The sequence below is a fragment of the Pinus tabuliformis genome, chromosome 8 (genome assembly GCF_031772625.1).
Source record: "Pinus tabuliformis cultivar Carrire ecotype Pingquan chromosome 8, CPIR1, whole genome shotgun sequence".
Taxonomy (NCBI): Eukaryota; Viridiplantae; Streptophyta; class Pinopsida; order Pinales; family Pinaceae; genus Pinus; species Pinus tabuliformis.
In genome coordinates this window covers 884124070-884133955 of record NC_142294.1, presented here as the reverse complement: position 1 = coordinate 884133955, position 9886 = coordinate 884124070, and the positions used below count along the sequence as shown (strand labels likewise).

General features: G+C 40.2%; 1 pseudogene; it reads left to right on the top strand.

Moving 5' to 3' along the window:
- Nucleotides 1-48: 48 nt before the first annotated feature.
- Nucleotides 49-7875, top strand: LOC149238377 (soluble inorganic pyrophosphatase 6, chloroplastic pseudogene; annotated as a pseudogene).
- The last annotated feature ends 2011 nt before the right edge of the window (nucleotides 7876-9886 follow it).

Sequence of the window (9886 nt, the reverse complement as noted above, 5' to 3'; positions counted from 1 at the left end):
GGTCAAAACTCGTTCCAAACGCTCAGAACTTGCATGGATTCGACAGTCATGAAAAGTGCTAAATATACAGAGGTTGTAGATACACTAGAGAATGCCAAAATCATCTTCATCAACACATGTGCGATTCGAGAAAATGCTGAAAAAAAGGTGTGGCAGAGGCTCAACTATTTCTGGTTTTTTAAAGAGAGAATGGAAAAAGATGTTAAAAGGGAACGATGCTTGATGGAGTGCCTGAATGAAGGAAAAACATTGAAGTATGAAGAAGTATTGGTTCAAGTTTCATATACACCAGGAAATAACCAATTCCATGATGCTGGGCTTTCTGCATCTACACAAAATCCCCAGGATTCTAAAACTAGCATAGTCCAAGGAAAAGTAGTCGTGGCCAAAAATCCATGCTTTCACGCAGGCGATGTACAAGTTTTGTGTGTGGTGAACACTCCCAAGCTTCATCATATGGTCGATTCCACAGTTATCCCTCAAACAAGGTGAAAGGCCCCATCCAGATGCGTGTTCGGAATGCGCGCGGCGCATTGGGAACAGGCACGACGTGGCGCATTGAGCTTCCTGCCACAGTGTATTTTTTAAAGGGCACAGCGCGGCGCACAGAGCCAGGGGGCCCGAAAATCTCCAGAACTCGCCCAAATCGCACGAAAACGCACGGATTTGCTGTAGATTGGCTCATATGCACACGGAAAAACATTGAAGCCAAAGAAAAATGGAAATATTATGAATGGTTCCAAACGTTATTGAAATGGCCAATGTAAAGGAAAGCGAACGCTCAAATTTAAAACGTATGACATCAAAACGTGGCAAAGAAATAAGCCACGGGGCCCATTTTTGTCTTCATGTGCGATTCAAAGGGATTTACACTGGCAGATTTCACCTCTTCTTCGGTCATTCCGCAAATTCGAGTAGAAAATGTACATTGCTTATCTTCAGAAACAGGTGATTGTCTCTTCACCTTCAGTTGCTAATGATGATTAAATGACTCTCTATCTTCATCGATTTGTTCTCCCACAGATTGAGTTTATTTATTGTATGAAAAATCTTTTTGAAAGTGTTGGAGTTTCTGGGAAACGGTGTGGAGAAAAAACTCAGTGTTTCATTGTACAGCTTGGCCAGGAATTTAATAAATGATGCAGCTCTGATTCATGAGATTCATGTGGTATGAAGTTTAGTAGATGTTTCCTCTTTCAGTTTCATATGTGCCTTGTTATGTTTTACATTTCATTCAGAACCATTTCCAGTTGAATGCTCTTAAGTAGGAAAGGTAGAATCCATTTTTATGCTCTGCCTTGTAAAGCATTCATACTTTGTGTGTTTTCCTCTGTCTGAGAAGGTTTCATGTATATGCCCTTTTCGGCTTTCTCAACTGTCTTTCCACTGCATATTATTTCAGTATAACTGCTAAACCTCCTGCCTATCTTGCCTCACGAAATACTCTGCATCTTTGATTTAATTTCCCATATCAAGCTGTCCTTTGTCCCACACAGCCCAGAAAGTTCAGTCATTCAATAAATTATCTTTTCATATCTTTTTACTAGCCTGAAATCAGTATTCATTTTTTAGTCATCTCAGGCCCTATTGCTTTATTTTATTGAGTGTGACCCGGAGAGAGCCCTCTCGTGTTCTGGTAGGGCTAGCTACCAGACTGAGCGTGGTTTGTTGTTACCCTAAATTTTTCCTTCCATCAGCCTAAGGCAGATTTAGGCCCTAACATAATGGCCACTCCATTGGGGAACGAATTGTTTGTTTGGTAGTCTTCTTCGTTGCGTAAACGGCAGGCTTAACCTACAAATACCACATACTTCTAACAATTCTAAGCTTCCGGATGATAATTTTAGGATTTGATAGGCTGAGTAAGTTGTTTCTATCCTTTTGATATTTTGAAAATAGCACGTTGGCTTCAAGAAGATATACCAGAGCTAATCCAGACCCAGATCCTCCTCATATCTACGAAAATCCCAATTTGATTCCAAGACTTCTTCGTCAAGAGAGCTTTGTGACTCCCGTGTTTAAATCCCATTCCTGTCCTGCCATTTTTGAGTATCTTGAAGAGCTTGATTTTGATGAGCAGTTTGAAATATCATTGTTTGAGACCAAATCTGAGAGTGTTGTTGGCTCTACCATCCCCAATCTGCATTTTCTTGTAGACCTAGAAACTGAAAGGGCTAACCGGTCTATTGATGATTATATTGTGACACAGCTTCAAACTCCAATTGTTGATTCCCTACAAGCTGCACCCACTCCTCCAACATCCCCAAGACCAAATCCACCAAGAGTGATGGCTGCTCGTTTTGCACCTCTTGTGCTGCCTCAAGTTTTGGATGATATGCCCGCAGATTATCAAAGCAAAATTCCTTTGTTTGATGGTACTCCTCACAGCATTACCGCTCAACAACATGTGGACAGAATGGTAGATTTTTGTGATCTTCATGAGATCAATGCAGAAAATGTGACAATGATACTCTTTGTACAAACATTTGCGGGTGAAGTTAGGAAATGGTTCAGAACTTTACCGGCTGCACGTATCATTACCTTGGCTGACCTACAAAGACAATTTCTAGACCGCTGGGAAGTGAACAAAAAATGAGAAAACTGTTTGGCCAAATGAGAAAACTGTATCGGGAACAAAAAATGAAATACATGATCACAAGCAAGGAGAAACCAATTAATCATCCGATTAGTTATGTACATACAGATCTAGAGTCGTTTGTTTTGTATTCAGATAGATTCAATGAGATAGATAGTCAGTTAGTTGAAGCAGAAAATATTTCAGAAATAACAGAGACTTTCAGAGAAGTTCTGAAGAAAGAAGGACAAGAACCGCACAACACTATTGAGCAATCTGTTGAAAATAAAGGACAGCAAGCAAGGAAAACAGAGCCAGCATAATTTCAGCACTTAGACGAAGATGAAGAGGACCTGTGGACCATGGATTTCGACGGTGCAGTGGGAAATGATGGCGCTGGAATTGGTATTTGGGTACGCAGTCCTTTCTCCACCCCGAACAAAGTGCCTAGTAATGTGCGGGTATGCTCTTACAAATTAGCTTTTGATTGTTCGAACAATGAGGCTGAGTATGAAGCTCTAATTGCTGGCCTAAAAATTCTAAGAAAGTTGAATGCTAAGAGGATTGCAGTATATGGCGACTCCAAATTGGTGATTAAGCAGGTCAGAGGCGAATATCAAGCAAAGCATCCTCAGATGCGGGTTTACCGGAATGCAGTTCTAGACATCCTAAAATTATTTTCAGAATATACCTTGACATGTGTGCCTCGTGTTCAAATGCTCTTGCTAAGGCAGCCAGTAGTTTGAAGATTCCAATGAACTCCAGTAATAAATTTGAAATCCATGTCAAGCATCATCCAACTGTCCCGGACAATCAGAGATATTGGCAAGTTTCCAAGATGATGAGGAGATTAATGATTTTCTGCAAAACAAAGGTAAGTTCAAAGAAACCTCAATTGATGTAGAAAATGATGATGGTAAAGATGATGTGCAGATCAATCAAATGGACATGTTGTAGCTAAAGGATAACAATATTCCTAAAGGCTTGATACCTTTAGAAGAACTCTTTGATCAAGATGACGTAGCCCGCAAACCAACATTGCAGCCAACAGAGAAGGGTGTTGAAGAGGTCAATATCGGAACAGCTGCTAATCCTAAATTGGTAAAACTGTCTAAAGCATTGCCACAAAAGTTAAAAGCCAAATATATCAGTTTGTTGTCTTCATTTGCTGATGTGTTTTCTTGGGACTATTCTGACTTGAAGACATATGATACCAATATAATTCAGCACACTATACCCATTAAACCTAATCAAAAACCTTTCAGACAGAAGTTGAGAAGGTTAAATCCAAAACTGCTACCATCAATTGAAAAGGAGATAAACAGGTTGTACAAATCAGGAATCATTGTTCCCATCAGATTTTCAGACTGGATCTCTAATTTGGTGCCCGTACAAAAGAAGACAGGTGAGATTTGCTTGTGCATTGATTTTAGGAATCTAAATAAAGTTTCATTGAAAGATAACTATCCACTGCCCAAAATGGATCATATACTTCAGCGAGTAGTGGGAGAATCTCGTATGTCACTACTCGATGGTTATTATGGATATAATCAAATTTCTATCCATGAAGATGACCGAGACAAGACAGCGTTCACCACTCCATGGGGAACTTTTCATTACGCTAAAATTCCTTTTGGTTTGAAGAACGCGGGTGCCACATTTCAGCGGGCAATAGACTTGGCTTTCGCAAATGAGAAGGATGTCTTTTTGGTTGTGTACCTTGATGATTTGACAATGTTTTCCAAATCAGATGAAGAACACATGTATCATCTGAAAACTGCTTTTCAAAAGTGCAGAAAATATGACCTGTCGCTGAATCTGAAAAAGAGCTTGTTTGCCATGGAGGAAGGCAAACTACTTGGGCACATTATCTCAAAAGATGGCATTCGTATTGATCCAGCACATGTACAAGCGATTCAGCAAATCGATCTGCCCCGGAATAAGAAGGAGATTCAATCTTTTAATGGTAAAATGAATTTTTTACGCGCTTTGTACCTAATCTTGTTGAACACCTAAGAGAGATTACAAACATGCTTAAGAAGGACAGCCAAGTGAAGTGGACAGAAGAGGCTGTAAAATATTTCAATTTAGTCAAATTGGCTCTTTCTTCAGCTCCAGTTCTAATCAGCCCGGAATACACTCAGGATTTTATATTGTTTTCATTTGCTTCGGAGCATACTATGGCAACGGTGTTGATGCAGAAAAGAGATGATCACGAAAGAGCAATTGCTTTCTTCAGCCGAGCTATAAGAGATGTAGCCTTAAAGTAAAACATCATTGAGAAGCAAGCCCTCGCACTTGTGAAAGCATTGAAAGATTTTCGGGTATACATTCTGCATTCTCATATTTTGGCTTATGTTCCTAACGCTGCTGTCAAGGATGTTTTAGTGCAGACAGATCCAGACGGAAGACGAGGCAAGTGGATTTCTGCTTTGCTGGAGTATGATGTGGAAATAAAGCCCACAAAGCTTGTTAAAGGACAGGGATTGGCAAAGTTAATGGCCGAATCAAACTTGCACGCCTTAGACATAAATCTGATCGCTGCTATGTCCGATGAGAATGAGGAAGGTTCGTCAATTCAGGTGTCTGAAATGTTTGTTCTCTCTCCGTGGTATTCAGATATCATATATGTGCTTCAAAATTTTTCATCACCACCCAGCATGACTAGAAACAAAGCTAGAACTCTGAAACTAAAGGCTGCTAAGTTTTGCATTCTAAATTCTGCACTTTATTGGAAAGATCCCGGTGGCGTTTTGTTGAATTGTTTGGTGGAAGAAGAGGCAAAGCAAGTCATGGAGGATTTCCACAAAGGAGAATGTGGCGGTCACCTTTTTTAGAAAACAACGGCAAATAAAATTCTGAGAGTAGGATACTATTGGCCGACATTGTTCGCTGATGTATATAAGGTAGTCAAGAGTTGTCATAAATGTTAGATTTTTGAAGGAAGGCAAAAATTATAGCCTTTGCCGCTTAAGCCCATTGAGGTGAGCGCCCCTTTTCAGCAGTGGGGGTTGGATTTCATTGGTGAAATTCATCCCGCTTCTTCCGGTCAACATCGGTGGATTCTCACAGCAACAGATTATTTCACGAAACGGATCGAAGCAGTTCCCACCAGACAAGCTACAGATGCGGTGATTATTTCATTCCTGGAAAACAACATCTTGTCTCGTTTTGGTTGCCCGAAGAAGTTGATCACTGATAACACATCAGCTTTCAAATCAAAGAAGATGATTGAGTTTTCTAACAAGTATAAAATCATTTTGGGTCATTCAACTGCCTATCATCCGCAAGGCAATGGGCTGGTGGAGTCTTCTAACAAATCTTTAGTCAATATCATCAAGAAGCTGCTGGAAATCAAAAAGAAGAGTTGGCATAAGAAATTGGTCAATGCACTTTGGGCAGATCGGGTCAATCAGAAGAAATCCATTGGTATGTCCCCCTTTGAGCTTGTTTATGGAGTTGATATAGTGTTTCCTACCTCTCTCGTAGCTCCAGTAGTCAAACTTCTTCAGGAGGCCGGTAGTGAAGACGATCCTATGCAGAGAAGATTGAATCAAATGGTCCATTTGCAGCAGACCAGAGAAGAAGTTTTCCAAAACACATCCAAGTTGCAGGAGAAGATTAGGAAAATTTATGATAGAAAAGAAAAGGCGGAAAAATTTTAGTTGGATGATGTGGTGCTGAAGTGGGATGCAAGGAATGAGGAAAAGGGTAAGCACGGTAAATTCGAGAATCTCTAGAAAGGTCCCTTCAAGATTGCAGCATGTCGGGGTCAGAATGTCTTTCTTCTAAAGCAAATGAATGGAGAATATTGTCCAGGAGGGCCGATCAATGGTCAGCTGCTCAAGCATTACCATTTCTGAGTTGTTTATGCTGCTTCCATTGTCACTGTAAATACCATTTTATTTCAGTTTTGGTTTGGGTTTGTCTAGTCAGTCTTCGAGTTATTTTAAGTCCAAATTTGAGTCAGTTCGAGTCAAGTTTCAGTCAATAAATGAGTCAAGAGCATTGTGTTGTTTCTCAAAATAATGACTCCATAGCCCAATGGACGAAGGCACTGTCTAGCTCCTCTAGAGATCTGCCGTGCTTGGCACCTCCAAGGAGCTACCATCCCCATTGGAGCCAATGTTAGAGTCAGTCTTGTCTGTCCTCCGTCAGAGATCAAAACTCTTTTTTGCATTTCATCTTTAGGGGTCTCACTCGATTCATTTAGTTGCATTCCGTTAGGGTCATGCCATTGACTGATGGAAGGGCTTGGTGTTCTCGTTTCCCTCATGCTTTGTACCTGCTAGCTCAGGTCTGTTCATTTAAATCAAGTCTTAAAGCCACTTATAGTCCTATTTCCGTCTCTTGATCAGCAAGTAATTTTAGTCAACAGGTATAGGGTAGTTGATTTAGTCCTCAAAACGCCCAATAATGCCAGCAGGCTGGAGGGAGGTTCAATAAGTTTCATCTCCATATTTCATCATCAGTAATGCTCAAGGTTGATTCCTCTTCAAAACTCTGTTTTGAAGAGGAAATCATCAAATTAAGGTTTGTAATTAATATGTAAAGTCTTCTGTCATGAAGAATTTTAAGTGCAGGCCTTGGTCACCTTATTATCTTCAGCAGCTCTATACCCTGCAAGACAAACAGAAATCCATCATTCAGTTAATCAGAAGCACGATGATATAAATTCCCAAAACAGAGTTGAGATAATAAGCCATAAACTCTGGATTACAAAGTTTTCTTCTTTTGAGAAAATTGGTTAGAAGATATCACCTTTGCATGATGTTGCAATTAGGAGATGGGGTCATCAATTTTGCGGTTAAAATACCAAGGGAAACAGGTGCAAAAATAGAAGTTGCAACTGAAGATACATTTTACTGCAAAAAGGGCAAACTTCCAATCAAGCAAAACACTAAGAAGGGAAAACTTCGATATTACCCATATAACATGAAATTGGAACTATGGATTGCTTCCACGAACATGGGAAGATTAATCTCTCACAAATGCAAAAGTTAAAGGAGCATTTGATGACAATGATCCAGTTAATGTAGTGAAGATTGGGGAAAGGCGGGCTAAAATTGGAAGAGTACCCAAAGTGAATCCATTAGCTGCTTTAGCAATGTTTGATGAAGGTGTAGTGGATTGGAAAATTGTTGCTATTTTGGTTGATGATCCAAGGGCGCCACTTGTCAATGATGTCAACAACGTTGAGAAGCACTTTCTGGGCACATTAAACTGCAATTCAAAACTAGTTTAGAGATTACAACAGATGGAAAGCCAAGACTCTGTTTACAAGTCTGTGCGGCGCATAGAACAGGTGGCGCGGTGCATACGTTGAGCGCGGCGCACTGGGCCTCAGAACCCAGTGTAAATTAACAAAGGCACAGTGCACATGGTGCAAACGGCGCACTGGGCACGCACGCGGTGCACACAGCCAGAAAGCCTAAAAATTGGTCAAAACTCGTTCCAAACGCTCAGAACTTGCATGGATTCAACAGTCATGAAAAGTGCTAAATATAAAAAGGTTGTAGACACACTTGAGAATGCCAAAATCATCTTCATCAACACATGTGCGATCCGAGAAAATGCTGAAAAAAGGGTGTGGCAGAGGCTCAACTATTTCTGGTTTTTTAAAGAGAGAATGGACAAAGATGTTAAAAGGGAACGATGCTTGATGGAGTGCCTGAATGAAGGAAAGACATTGAAGTATGAAGAAGTATTGGTTCAAGTTTCATATACACCAGGAAATAACCAATTACATGATGCTGGGCTTTATGAATCTACACAAAATCCCCAGGATTCTAAAACTAGCATAGTCCAAGGAAAAGTAGTCGTGGCCAAAAATCCATGCTTTCACGCAGGCGATGTACAAGTTTTGTGTGTGTTGAACACTCCCAAGCTTCATCATATGGTCGATTCCACAGTTATCTCTCAAAAAAGGTGAAAGGCCCCATCCAGATGCGTGTTCGGAATGCGCGCGCATTGGGAACAGGCGCGGCACATAGGCGCGACGCGGCGCACTGGGCTTCCTGCCACAGTGTATTTTTTAAAGGGTGCGGCGTGGCGTACAGAGCCAGGCAGCCCGAAAATCTCCAGAACTCGCCCAAATCGCACAAAAATGCACGGATTTGTTGTAGATTGGCTCATATGCACACGGAAAAACATTAAAGCCAAAGAAAAATGGAAATATTATTAATGGTTCCAAAAGTTATTCAAGTGGCCAATGTAAAGGAAAGCGAACGCTCAAATTTAAAACGTATGACATCAAAATGTGGCAGAGAAATAAGCCACGGGGCCCATTTTTGTCTTCATGTGCAATTCAAAGCGATTTACATCAACAGATTTCACCTCTTCTTCGGTCATTCCACAAATTCGAGTAGAAAATGTACACTACTTATCTTCATAAATGGATGATTGGCTCTTCACCTTTAGTTGCTAATGATGATTAAATGACTCTCTATCTTCATCGATTTTTTCTCCCACAGATTGAGTTTATTTATTGTATGAAAAATCTTTGTGAAAGGGTTGGAGTTTCTGGGAAACAGTGTGGAGAAAAAAGAAAAAAAAAACCAGTGTTTCATTGTACATCTTGGCCAGGAATTTAATAAATGATGCAGCTCTGATTCATGAGATTCATGTGGTATGAAATTTAGCAGATGTTTCCTCTTTCAGTTTCATATGTGCCTTGTTATGTTTCACATTTCATTCAAAATCATTTCCAGTTGAATGCTCTTAAGTAGGAAAGGTAGAATCCATTTTTATTCTCTGCCTTGTAAAGCATTCATACTTTGTGTGTTTTCCTCTGTCTGAGAAGGATTCATGTATATGCCCTTTTCGGCTTTCTCAACTGTCTTTCCACTACATATTATTTCAGTTTAACTGCTAAACCTCCTACCTATCTTGCCTCATGAAATACTCTGCGTCTTTGATTTAATTTCCCATCTCAAGCTGTCCTTTGTCCCATACAGCCCAGAAAGTTCAGTCATTCAATAAATTATCTTTTCATATCTTTTTACTAGCCTAAAATCAGTATTCATTTTTGAGTCATCTCAGACCCTATTGCTTTATTTTACTGAGTGTGACCCGGAGAGAGCCCTCTCGTGTTCTGGTAGGGCTAGCTACCAGACTGAGCGTGGTTTGTGGTTACCCTGACTTTTGCCTTCCATCAGCCTAAGGCAGATTTAGGCCCTAACAGATGGGAAAGTTTTGAGGCTGATCTTGGCTATTTACCATATATTTCATTAAGGTTTCTCGGTATATTTTCTTAGGTTGTCCAAAAACAAAGATTGTTGCATATGACATATCTAGTTGTAAAGATCGTTG